Below are 14682 nucleotides of genomic sequence, written 5' to 3' on the forward strand. Positions count from 1 at the left end.
GGCACGGCAGATGTACCAAGTATCCGATTATGGAGCCGATCGAAGTACACGCTTGAAGTCTCTCAGAAAAAAATTGTTGATCACAAACTATCGAAAGCTCACACTGCTGCCCTGAGTGTTCAAAGTAAAGCTAGTGAAGATGCTCTTGGAGAATTATGTGACACCATGAATGCTTCGCATCTATAGGCAACTTGTTCAATTTTTCGTTCTGCATATTATTTAGCTCAGAATGACAGACCACACTCTGATCACTTTGGCTTATTGGAACTTCAAAAAAAAATGGTATTGACATTAGAATTGGGCTGCATTCCTGCACTAGTGCTACAGAGGTAATTAACCACATAGCCATTGATATGAAAAAGAAAATTTGCCAGCATATCAAGCGGATAAATGGCAAGTTTTCTGTTCTCATTGATGAATCAACAAGCCTGAGCATTAAGACCGCCTTAATAGTTTATTTGAAATGTGAAAGTGATGAGGAAGGTGATCCCCATTTTATGTTTTTAGATCTAATTGAACTGCCTGATCAGAAAGCTGCAACTATTGCTAAGCATCTATTAAACTGTCTCAATAACCATGGGTTTAATGACTCTTACTTGAAACAGAACCTTGAGCAATTGCCAGTGATGGGGCGAGTGTAATGCTTGGTGTCAAATCTGGTGTTGCTACAATTCTCAAGGAACGTTACCCTGATGTGATAATTTGGCACGGTCTTAATCATAGATTAGAACTTGCAGTAGGTGATTCGGTGAGAGAAGTTCATGGAATAAATCATTTTCAATCATTTATGGACAAATTGCACTCTGTTTACAGTAGATCACCTCTAAACCAAAAGGAATTGTCTGAGTGTGCTTCTCAACTAGAACAACAAATTTGCAAAATAGGTCATGTTCTGGGCACGAGCTCGTTTTGAACAGTTTCAGCAGTGTGGCAAAATTATGAAGCACTGTGTTTTCATTTTGAAAAAGCAATGAAGGATGAAGCAAGATCGGGGAGTGACAGAAAAACCTATGAAGGTTTGTCAAAAAGACTTTCTTCAGAACAGTTTCTATTGGACTTAGATCTAATGTATGACACGTTGCATGAACTTGGTTTGCTGTCAGAGTGTTTACAGGAACGCACTACTACGATTGTTTATGCAGACAAACTGATGCAATGGAGCATAAGATCACTGCACGGACTGAAAGAGCAACCTGGTACAAAAACTCTAGAAGCTCAAGAGGCAGTTGAAAATGGGAAGTTTGATCTCATCCATTGTAATGGAAGTATCTAATAAAGAAGACATATCCTGTGAAATCTGAGGGAAGTCTAACTTATCTAAAAAATCATTCATATATTTAGAATCTCGAGGAGACTCTGATTGATATAAAGAAGAATAAAAATCACAAAAGGTTTGATTAATCCCCACATGATCCAATATCAATCGATCATTTTGGTTATAAATCTGATTGATTTGAGATTTAACATAATTAGATTTCAATTGATTAGCCAGCAGCTTGCCAATTTTATCACTGTGAACATAAAAATCACTTCTTGTTTTCTTTAATTGGTTTACAATCGAGGACGAGAGTAGTAAACTGTGTTCCATTTGAAGTTCAGTTCTTTGTTTGTATAGCTCCTCAGAAGGAGCCATAACATATTTCTTATCAATTTCTTTAATCTTGTCCACAATTGCCATCTCCTCCTGCTTCTGTTTCTTCCTCAAAGCAACGGAATACGAAATAATCTGACCCCGAATATAGGCTTTAAAAGTGTCCCAAAGAGTGTTAACCGAAATATCTTCTGTATGGTTAATTATAAAAAAAAGCTCAATCTGTTCATTCATAAAATTAACAAAGTCCGAGTCCTGAAGCAACAGCGAATTAAAACGCCATTGTCTATTGTTTGGTATATTGGCCATAATTTTAATAGAAAGCTTAAGTGGAGCATGATCCGAAATGGTTATAGAATCATAATCACATTTAATCACTGAAGGAATGAGACGAGAATCAATAAAAAAATAATCAATTCTTGAATAGGAATGATGAACATGTGAAAAAAAGGAAAAATCTTTTTCCTGAGGATGCAGAAAATGCCAAATATCCGTCGACCCAGAATCAGAAAGGAAAAAATTAATCAAATTTGCAGATTTATTAGGTAAAGTCCGTAAAGGAGCCGAACGGTCCAAAGCTGGAGATAAACAGGTATTAAGATCTCCGCCCCAAATCAATGAAATTCGGAAACTGATCAAACAATGATTTATAAAATTCCGGACAATCCATATTAGGAGCATAAACATTAACCAAAACTACTTTTTTATTAAATAGTAAACCACTAACCAATAAAAATCTACCATTCGGATCAGAGATAATATCCTGTTGTATAAAAGTAACTGAGGAGTCTATAAAAATAGAGACGCCTCGAATCTTAGCATTGGAGTTCGAATGAAATTGTTGTCCCTTCCAGAATTTGAAAAAACGTAGTCTGTCCCCCCTCCGTACATGGGTCTCTTGTAAAAATAAAATTTGTGCTTTTTTGTGAATGTTATTTTTTCTATGAATCTGGGGAAAGCTCCTGGCCCTGATGGGTTTACCGTTGAATTTTATAAATGTTTTGCTTCTTTATTGATTCCTTGGCTCTATAAGGTTTTTGAGGCTTCTTTGAAACTTGGTAAACTTCCGGAATCTTTTAATAGAGCATCAATTTCTTTAATACTAAAGAAGGATAAAGACCCTGCTCAATGTGCATCTTATAGACGAATATCTTTATTAAATGTTGATTCTAAAGTTTTTTCTAAGTTATTAGCAAATAGACTAGAAAAAGTACTTCCTTCTATTATTTCGGAAGACCAAACGGGTTTTATTAAAGGTCGTTACTCTTTTTATAATATTCGTACATTGTTAAATATCGTTTATACTCCCTCACAAAATGTTCCTGAGTGTGTTATTTCTTTAGATGCCGAGAAAGCTTTTGATAGAGTAGAATGGCCTTATTTATTTAAGGTGCTTGAAATGTTTAATTTTAGCTTGAAATTTATATCCTGGATTAAACTGTTATATCACTCCCCTGTAGCCTCGGTTCGTACTAACTCCTTAAACTCACCTTTTTTTCCTCTCTTTCGTGGTACTCGACAAGGCTGTCCTCTTAGTCCCCTATTATTTGATATTGCATTAGAACCTCTTGCAATTGCTATTCGAGAATCTTCAAATATTACTGGGATAACTCGGGGATTAAAGTCCCATAAATTATCACTCTATGCTGATGATTTACTTTTATATATTTCTAATCCTGAGAGATCCATTCCTGCTGTTTTAGAGTTATTAGCACAATTTGGTCTTTTCTCAGGTTATAAATTAAATCTTAGTAAGAGTGAACTTTTTCCGATTAATAAACATCTTCCCTTATATTATAAATTTCCATTTAAATTGATTAATAATTACTTTTCATATCTTGGGATTAAAATTACTTGTAAACATAAAGATTTATTTAAGACTAACTTTTTACCATTAATAGACCATATTACTCAACTTTCATCTAAATGGTTTCCCTTATATTTAACTTTGATTGGTCGTATTAATGCAGTTAAGATGTTTTTTTTGCCAAAATTTTTATATGTGTTTCAGGCATTACCAATTTTCGTTCCTAAATCTTTTTTTGATAAAGTTGACTCTAAAATTTCTTCATTTATTTGGCAGAATAAGAATCCGAGACTGGGTAAAATACATTTACAGAAAGCTAAGAGAGATGGAGGTTTAGCATTACCTAACTTTAGATTTTATTATTGGGCTATTAATATTCGACATATGAAATTTTGGTTACTTGACCGGGACATACTATCTATTCCTAAATGGGTAGCATTGGAATTACAATCTGTTCAGGGTTATACACTTGGTTCTATTTTAGGTTCCTCTCTTCCTTTTGATTCGAAACGTCTTAAGCAGGTCTCTAACCCGATAGTTAAATATGCTTTGCGCATTTGGTTTCAATTCAGAAAATTTTTTGATCTTAATCAATTCGGGTTAGCGATTCCTATTTTAGGTAACATATTTTTTCCTCCCTCTTTTACGGATCGCGCTTTTCAAACTTGGAAGACTAAGGGTATTTTACGGTTTTTGGATTTATTTTTAGATGGTTCCCTTATGTCTTTTGAACAATTATCTAATAAATATAACTTATCAAGAATACATTTTTTTAGATATTTACAAGTTAGAAATTTCCTAAGTACTATACTTTCTTCCTTTCCAATGCTTCCTCCTATATATATTTTAGATTCGATAATTAACCTTAATCCATGTCAGAAAGGTGCATCGGCTATGATTTATAATATTATTATGAAACTTAGGAAAGCTCCATTTGATAAGATTAGGGTAGATTGGGAACAGGAATTGGGGCTTACCATTTCTGTGGATGATTGGGGGCAGATTTTACAATTAGTTAATACTTCCTCTATTTGTGCTAAACATTCCCTAATTCAATTTAAAGTGGTTCATAGAGCACATATGTCCAAAGATAAGTTAGCGCGTTTTTACTCGCATATTAATCCTTTCTGTGATAGATGTTCGGGGCAGATAGCCTCTTTAACTCATATGTTTTGGTCTTGCCCTACTTTGGAAACTTTTTGGAGAGATATTTTCAATATTATTTCTAAGGTATTAAATATAGATATCTCTCCTCACCCTATTACTGCTATCTTTGGACTACCTAAAATTTCTAGTAATCTTTCCCCTTCAGCCCGTAGAATGATTTGCATTTCTTACTTTAATGGCGAAAAGATGTATTTTACAACATTGGAAAGAGCTTAATGCTCCAACTACCTTTTTTTGGTTTTCTCAGACGATTTTATGTTTGAATCTGGAGAAAATTAGAAGTAACCTTTATGATTCTTCATTTAAATTTGAACAGATTTGGGGACCTTTTATTCGATATTTTCATTTAATGTAATATTTACCCTTCTTGTTTTTTCTTCACTGTTTTAATGGAGGTCGGGATTGAGGACGTGATTTTAAGTTTAACTCTGTTTGGTTTCAAGTTAGCCCATTGCTTTGCTTTGCTTTTAGTTAGTTGCACGGTGGGTTTTTTTTTGGGGTTTTTTTTTCTTTTTTTTTTCCATTGATATATATAAAATCTAGTATACTATTATGTTATTTTGGTTTCCTATGCTTAAATTACATTGTTTGTAGTACTTTCTTTTTGGTATTGTTATCTTTTGGAATTTTATTATACTTTAACATTGTATTAATGTTTATATGGCTTACCTTTTTTGTATACTTACTCAATAAAAAGATTTAAAAAGAAAGAAAATGGGAAGTTTGGAGAAATTACCTTAACAAGCAACATCAAAATTGTCTCCATTAATTATCTACAGTTTCCTATTAGACTTATAAACAATTTGCACCACCGTATGTTCACGGCAGCATCCTTGAAAGGTTCTCAAACTTCTAAACATCGAAGTATGTATAAATCCCTGCTAAATGAAATGTGTGTCCTTGATAAAGATAACTGGCCTGCTGAAATACCTTCTAATTATGGAGAAGCTGCAATATCATCTCTCTGTAAGAGGTTTAAGCTTTCTTCTTTCTCTGTAATAAATGCCTTCGGAGATTATGTGGAGGATCATGGATGCTGCATCCCCCAAGATTTACGCCCATTACTCAGCTGTTCACAAGTTATTCCTATTAGTACTGATGAGTGTGAGGGGGGATTCAGTCACATGAACTTGATAATAACAACAACACGCTCAAGAATTCTCATAAAGCATGTTTCACCACTTATGTTTGTTAAACTACACGGACCTCCTCTAGTTCAGTGGAATCCTGAGCTGACACCAGGACAAGAGTTGTTTCAGACCCCTGAATACATATTATGCCTGACCCTTTGTGGAAATTATTGTGAAACTTCTCATTGGTGGCATTGACTGTAACGAAAATCAATCAATTTCCCCGGAATCAATAAAGTATGACTCTGACTATGACTATGAATATTTGGTAAGTAGGTAATTACTCTTAAATTGGTAAAATACATGATTACCATCTTTTTCTTTACTTACTTGATAATCATATTTTATAATAATTAGTGAGTGCAACTGTGCAATGCTTTATCATATTATTAAATTAGGTATTATATGTTTTATTGTACCAGTTATACACTGAAATGTAGTGATAGGCTATAATCTTGTTAATGTCTTAACTATCACTTTATTTCTGTGTTCTGGAATTCATATATTCCTTTCATCTTGGTTTAGTGCTTGACATTGTTACGAGACACGCAGACTCGTACTGTGAGTGTTACTCTAAGAACACCTGAGTGAGGTGGGACTATGACGTCAGTCACAGGCTGCTGCAGACTTAAACTCATATATATATAGAGAGAGAGAGAACAGTTACTCTCACAGTCTTCACAAGACTTGGAACTATGAACTGCTGGGGCAAGTTTGCTCCAGAATGGGTGAAATCGAAAGCTTTCCCATTACCCAAAAGATTGGGTTAATCGGCAATACTGGGCACAACGAATATGTGACTGTCACTTCGTATCATCCATAAGAGTAGATTTTGGGGATACTCTGTGGGACCACTTGTGTTAACCCTTGCCTGGGTACGTTGTGTGGTAACCACTTGAAGACGATATTCTTGTGACAGGTCACTTTTGGTGATAATTTGTATGTGGACGGATTCAATGGACAAGACATTTGGCGAGTATTACTTTGTTTACCTGAGGTGAAACCTGTGATTCTTTGAATCACATTCCCTCTATGTACTTCTAAGTGTATTACAACTCTCTCTCCCATCATCTATTCTACTTTGCCACCTGAATCTTAAGACTTCAAGAATTATTCTTAAGGTGATAGTTACACATATATACACATAACACTGTTAACTTTTGTTTATCTCGTTAAGTTACTATATTATGAGTAGATGTAGCCCCCTGGTGAGCCTCTGGCTTGCTCAACTCACTTTTGTCTAGGGGGAACAGCCTTCGACCCCGCCAGATTGGGTAATCAAGTTTGTGTGGATGCTGTGTGATGTACCCCACCCCACCAAATAACAAACAGTGCACCATATACAATTAAATGATTACACTTTATAGATCTTACTGGAACTATGTAATTAATAGAGATAAAATATAAAAGGAAAATAAAAGGCGCCAAATTTATCAAAGTTCAGCCACTTCGTGCACACAGTTGGAGCTCAATTAACAGAGTTTTCTTTCCACCATTCGATCCCCTCTGACCCCCTCGACCCCCCGCCTGGGACCAACCACGGTGGTCGATCAGAGTGTGTCCAGCACGTCCAGTCCGCATTGGTCTCCTCCCCAAAACCCTGGGCCTTGGACTCCCACCCGGGGTCCGTCCTGTTGCCCAGCTTACAGCATCGCGTCTCCTCTCTCTGTCACCAACCACCTTCTGTTCCAAAGCCTGTGAAAAACAATAGCTTACAGACACACAAGAAAGAATAACATCTATTCCAATCGGATAGCAAATGAATACAATTCTCATTATCAGTAATATAACCCAAACAAGCTGCTAGAGAGAGAACTTTCTCAGCAGTTAACATAACAAAGAAGCCATTTTATTCTAACATAACAAAGAAGCCATTTTCATTAGCCTCAGCAGTAACATAAAATAAGAAACCCCTTACATAGATACTAATAAAGATAGTGGTTTTTAACATTAAAACCCGCATCAGTGTGAAATCTCTTGCTGCTGGTTCGTTTCTAAAATGTTACATTTCGTAACAACATTTTAAGAAGCCCTATTCATATATATATATGTCACACCCAATTTGTGTACCTGCTCATTACATGAATGGGGCAAGGAAGTTGCCCAGTACATGAAATGAGCAGGTACACAAAGTGGGTGTGACATATATATAGAGAGGATATGGGAAATGACAAGCATTTTATCAGCTCCGGCACCTAAAAAATTAGCACTGCACCCTTGCTCAGTTTGGTTTTCTTTTTAAAGTAGGAAACTGGTGGAGATTTAGATGTAAGGCAAGGCTCTTGTCCATAAGACATAAGACACAAGACATAAAACATAACATTGTCAATTGCATAAGAACGCGTTGGGAATCCTGGTAGAAAACCAAAATGTGTGTTCTTCATGAAAATAGAGGTCCTCTAATTAAGATAAAGACATAGTATCTCTAAGCATTCTGAATATGCAGCATCTTCAGATGGAGTTTAAAAACCTTTAAATTTAGGAACTGAAATTCAACATGAAATAAAGGAACTTCAGACTCCTGGAAACAATTTCTTCAAATATAAATACACTTTTGCTTTTCCAAGTCATAAGTCCTTTCAGTAACAACATTTTAAGGCATTAATATCACAAGGAATTGAAATCATGAAGTGAATTGTACTGAGAAATATCCAGTCTGTGGTTGGTCATCGTGGACAGTTAGATTTATGCAATTCTTCTGTTGTGCAAGAACTGCACAAAGAAACTTATGTGGGTAAGGGTTTTAAAGTGGTTGCACTAGGGCAGTTCTATTTTCATGATCTCAGAAGTCTGGGTCCAGTATGAATAAACATCACAACAATGGTTTTGTGTCACTGCACTGGATGATCATGAATTCCTCAGTGACTTGTCTGGATCTTTGCTGTCCATGAAGTATTGCAGAACCACCCTCCTGGCTGTTGGATTTCACTGTTGACCTCATCTGACCAGTCTGCTAGGGCTGACTTTGCATGCTAGGACAGGTATGCCTTGATCTCAGATGGGTGTGAGGCTCACTGGCACCCTCAACTGGTTTAGCCTGCCTGTCAAAGTGGTATACCGGGTCATGGGGGCTATCATGTGTAAGCAGCTATTTAGAGATACAAGTGAGAGCCAAGTATCTGGTGGGGACCAAAGGTGAGAGAGCTGTTTCAGAGTGGACACAAGAAGCCCCATCACAAATCTTACCCCTTTATGGACACCCCATACACACCATGCTAGAGAAAAAAAATGAAGTGGAATTAATGCAATTCCTTTCACACCCTAAAGACATTTCAAAATTGTTTTGAAGTCATTAATATATTATGAAATATAACAACATTGTAGGAAATGTGGCAATCAATGTGCTCTTTAAGGCAGTGCAAAACACTGCTGATGGTGGAATTGAATTGAGTTGCCTTTATTACTTACATCCATCATACAGATGAGGAGTAAAAATCTTTACATTACGTCTTCGTCCAAATGTGCAATGTGCAATTTTTAGTAATTTATAATAAATAGTATGTACAACAGGACAGTTAATATAACATAGAAATACAATTGTATCAGTGTGAATTAATCAGTCTGATGGCCTGGTGGAAGAAGCTGTCCTGGAGCCTGTTGGCCCTGGCTTTTATGCTGCGGTACCATTTCCCGGATGGTAGCAGCTGGAACAGTTGTGGTTGGGGTGACTCAGGACCCCAGTGACCCTTCGGGCCCTTTTTATACACCTGTCTTTGCAGATGTCTTGAATAGTGGGAATTTCACATCTACAGATGCGCTGAGCTGTCTGCACCACTCTCTGCAGAGACCTGCGATTGAGGGAAATACAGTTCCCATACCAGGCAGTGATACAGCCAGTCAGGATGCTCTCAATTATGCCCCTGTAGAAAGTTCTTAGGATTTGGGGGGCCCATACCAAACCTCTTCAGCTGTCTGAGGTGAAAGAGGCTCTGTTGTGCCTTTTTCACCACAGAGCCAGTATATACAGACCATGGGAGATGCTTGGGGATATGGACGCCAAGGAACTTAAAGCTGTTCACCCTCTCAACCCCAGATCCATTGATGTCAATAGGGGTTAGCCTGTGGAGGAAAAAAAAACTGCTAAATGAACTCAGTGAGTCATGCAGCATCTGTGAAGGCAAAGCAATGGTATTCTCCTGTTCTATATGGTTCTACTAACTGACCAAATTACACTTTTCAGTGGAAGCAATAAGGAAATTAATAAAATAACAGAACTCAAAGGTGTTTCTTTGAAAGTGTGGTAGAATCTTTTATATTTTGGAGAAATTCCTGTGCAATACTTTATGAGGGGCTGAATGAGTGAGATGAGATAATTGGAAAGGATTGGGAATAAATAAGAGATTGCTTGATCATAGAATCATAGAACAATACAGAACACATGCAGGCCTATCGACCCAGTGACTCCATGACAACCATGGTGTCCAACTAGCTAGTCCTAATTTCCTAAGTTCAGCCCATATCCCTCCATACTCTCTCCTCAATGTACCTATCCAAGTGATCCTTATATGATACAATTGTACCTGCCTGAACCACTTCCTCTGGCAGCTCATTCCATAAACTCTCCACCCTCTGAGTGAAGAAGTTGCCCCTTAGGACCCTTCTAAGTCTTTCACCTCTTACCATAAACCTATGCCTCTTAGCTTTGGACTCCCCTCCCGTTGGGGAACAGATTGTTACCATCTACCTTATTTATGTCTCCTAAATTTTTAATCACTCCTATAAGATCACCCTTCATTTTCCTATGTTCCAAGGAATAACCTCTTCTTATAATTCAGGCCCTGTATACCTGGCAACAGTTGAGTTTAACCATGTCTTTCATATAACAGGGTGACCAAAACTGTACACAGTACTCCAAGTGTGGCCTCACCAACAACTTACACAACTGGAATATAATGTCCTGACTCCTATGTGAAATGCTTTGATTGATGGACCGCTAGTGGGCAAAACACTTTATTCATCACCCTATATACCTGTGACAACACTGTCAACAAACTATTCACTTGTGCTCCTTGGCCCCTCTATTCCATTTCACTTCCTATTGCCCCACCATTCATAGTATGTAAGTCCTACTTTGGTTTGACTTTCCAAAATACATCACCTCACACTTATCCATATTGAAAGTCATTTACCATTGCTCAGCCCACTTCCTTGGCTGATCAAGATACCCCTGAAAGCTATTACAAACTTCTTCTCTATCAACAACATCTTCTAATTTAGTGCCATCTGCAAACTTGCTCACATTGTGGATGCATATTCAAATCACTTATATAAGTAACAAGGGTCTCAAAACGGACCCCTGTGGCACACCACTAGTCACCAGCCTTCATTCTGAGAAACAATTTTCAACCACCTCTGCTTCCAAAAACCTAATTAATTATGAATCCAGCTAACTCTCCCTGGACTCTATGGGAGCTAACTTATTAAACCAGTCTGTTATGTGAGGCCCTATTGAAGGCCTTGCTAAAGACCACATAGACAATATTTACCTATTTAAAGAACTCTGATAGATTATCAAACAAGAACTTCACATGCACAAAGCCATGATGACTCCTGACAAGACTACCTATCCAAGTGCTGGTAGGTCCTGTTCCTCAAAATCCCCTCCAGTATCTTCCCCACCACTGACATCAGGCTGATTGGCCAGTAGCTCCCTGCCTAATCTTTGTTACCCTTCTTCTATAACGGAATGATATTAGTCTACAAGAACTTCACGAGTGGCTAATGGCAAAGTAAATACCTTTGCAAAGGCCTCCGCAGTTTCTTCTCTAGTCTCCAATAAATTCCAAGGAGATACTTGGACAGGCCCTGGGGATTTATCCATCTTAATGCTCTGAAAGGCAGCAAATACCTCCTACCTGGTAATATGAAAGCTCTTCAAAACATCTCCAGTTGTTTCCCTTAACTTTTGAGCAACAATGGTATTCCTCTCAGTAAACACCAAAGAGAGATATTTGTTAAAATTCCCACCCATCTATGTGGCTCAAGACACAGGCAGCTTTGCTGATCTCTGAGGGGACCTACTCTCTCCCTAGCCAACCTTTGGCTGTTAATATACAATATCAATAGAAACTCTTGTAATTTTCCTTAAACTGACATGCCAGGTCCATCTAATACCCTCTCTTTTCCTTCCTGAATTGCCTTTGAACCCTTTTCTTAATATCACTGGACAACAATTTTTTTTCAGAAGTTTTACTTCCTCAAATTTTTTTTTTGGTTATGATAGACTGCTTGAGACTGAACACAAATATAATTTCAGACTATCTGTATCACATATGAATTTAGAGAAAAAAGAAATTAACATTTATTGAATCCAATGCACTTAATTGCAAAACGGTGCTGACGTTTTGCAATAGTGCAACTAAGCTAAAATGTTTTGTTGATGATTTTCATTTGTACTCAGTGTCTGAGGCTTCTTGCTTCAGTGTCCATCTCTGTACAAGATAGAGAATATTACAGTTTATGTTGTAGGGAACTTTTTACTTGACTTGAATTATGAATTAAATAACAAACATACAATATGTGTTTACAAAAGAAATGGTGCGTGATAGGGATGCTTTGTAGCGACCTTCATGATCAGCAACCCAAAATCCATAAGATCCACCCATAAGTATCCAGGAAGCAAAACCTTTGATGTCCAGTTTATTTCATAGTCATGAAGGGATACACTCATCCCTTAATGAATAAAAAGAGCAGGTGTTCCTGTAAAGGGAATTGTATAAAGTGTTGTGCTGGAGCTGATTTATATGGGCATACTGAGAGCTTGGAATACTTTGGGATGCAGGCACATGTTTTTCTATATTTACCAGTTAAATTCAGTGTGTGTGTGTGTGTGTGTGACTCTGGCTACCCCAATCACATCTTTTAGATCTAGTTAGCAGGTTCCTTCCTACCATCAGCAGGTAAAATAATTAGCCTTTGGTCTTAATTGCCCCAAGCACAACTTCACGCAATATTTCGCCAAAGTGCAGGGAACTTTGATAGACATACATCTCATTTCCTCCTCATTTTTCTTCATTAAGCACTCAACTCGTGCACGCAACGCACGCAGCCGCTCCGAATTGATACTGTATTTGTTAAATAGAGGCCGTGCACAATCTTGATTTGATGGAGACGGACGTGAGAAGCATGGAGGAACATCTGGAGAAATTTCTGAAATGTCTGCTTCGCTGCCACTGCTACTGTGCAATCGAGAATCTCCGGAGGGGAAGGCCCCAAATCTTCGGCTTTGCCTACTGACTGTTGCCAGGGCCAGGGTCGAAGCACTTGGCAGAGATGGTGCTCGGTGCTTGGTGTCGGAGGCTCGAAGTTTTCAGACGGACTTAAAGTCGTACTGTGGTCGGGTGCTTCCAGGATGCTGCATCGGCAAGTTTGCGGCGCTGGAATCTCATGGCAGGGAGAGTTTCTCCCTTCAATTGTCTGCGTGAGATGATGGGACTTTCGAGAGACTTTGAGACTTTTTTTTACCGTGCCCATGGTCTGTTCTTCAACAAATTACGGTATTGCTTTGCACTGTTGTAACTATGTGTTATAATTATGTGGTTTTTGTCAGTTTTTTTTAGTCTTGGCTTGTCTTGTGTTTCCGTGATATCATTCTGGAGGAACAAATTGTATCATTTCTTAATGCATTCATTACTAAATGACAATAAAAGAGGACTGTGTGTCCTCATAATCTAATCTAATCTAACTCTAGAATCCATCAAATGTCATGCTTTCAAAGTGCCTATCAATAATGGATTTAAAAAACTGCCTATTATCCTCATCCTCACTCAGCCTAATTGGTACAGGAACATATGAATAGGGTTCTAAACTAAATAGTGGGGACAGTGGGTTCAACAGCTCAGAAAAGTATGGGCAAAGTAAAAGGGAAAGAGAGTGTAGGGAAGTTACTGAAGTCTACAGATTAAAGGATGTATTAAAAGGGATATGGATTTAACCAGACAACATGGAGAAAAAAAAATTGTAAAGATGGATGGAAAATGCAGAAGGCATAATGTTTGAATGCACACAGTATATGGAGTAAAGTAGATGATCTTGTTAGGAATCTTGTTAGATGTGCTGTTGTGCACATCACAGAGTTGTAGCTGAAAGGAGATCACAGCTGGGAGCTTATCATCCAACGATCGTATCGAAAGGACAGACAAGTGGGCATTGAGCGTGGGGTGGCATTGTTGTTAAAAATGAAATCAAAGCCTTAGAAATAAGTGACATAAAACCAGGAGATTAGAATCCTTGTTGGTAGAGTTAAAAACTGCAGAGTTAAAATGTACTGGTGGTTACAAACAGTAGCCAGGATGTAAGATACAAACTAAAACAGGAGATAGAAAAGGCATGCAAAAATGGCAATGTGATGATGGTTCTTGGGGATTTCAATATGCAAATAGGTTGGGAAATCAGATTGGTGCTGGATCCCAACAGAAGAAAGTTATAGAATGTCAACAAGATGGCATTTTAGAGCAACTTGTGATCAAACCTAGGAGGAAAAGGCAGTTCTGGATTGGGTGTTGTATGACGAAACAGATTTGATGAGAAATCTTAAGACAAGTGAACCCTTAGGGGGCAGTGATCATAATATGATATACTTCACACTGTAGTCTGAGAGGGAGAAGCCAAAATCAGATGTATCAATATTACACTGGAATAAAGTTGATTGGAAAGAGACACTAACAGGGATGACAGTGGAGCAACAATGGCTGGAGGTTCTGTGAGCCCTTTGGATGATGCAGGATCAGTTCATTCAAAAGAAGAAGAAGCTTTCTACGGGGAGAATGAAGCAACCATTGATTGACAAGAGAAGTCAGCATAAAAGTAAAAGAGATGATGTAGCAAATACTAGCAAGAATTTAGAAGATTGGGAAGCTTTTAAGAAATAACGAAAAACAATAAGGGAGAGAAGATGAAATATGACAGTAAGCTAGCCAATAATAAAAAAGAGGATACCAAAAGTTTTTTCAGATATAAAAAGACTAAAAGAGAGGTGAGAGTAGATA

The sequence above is a fragment of the Mobula hypostoma genome, chromosome 1 (genome assembly GCF_963921235.1).
Source record: "Mobula hypostoma chromosome 1, sMobHyp1.1, whole genome shotgun sequence".
Classification (NCBI taxonomy): domain Eukaryota; kingdom Metazoa; phylum Chordata; class Chondrichthyes; order Myliobatiformes; family Myliobatidae; genus Mobula; species Mobula hypostoma.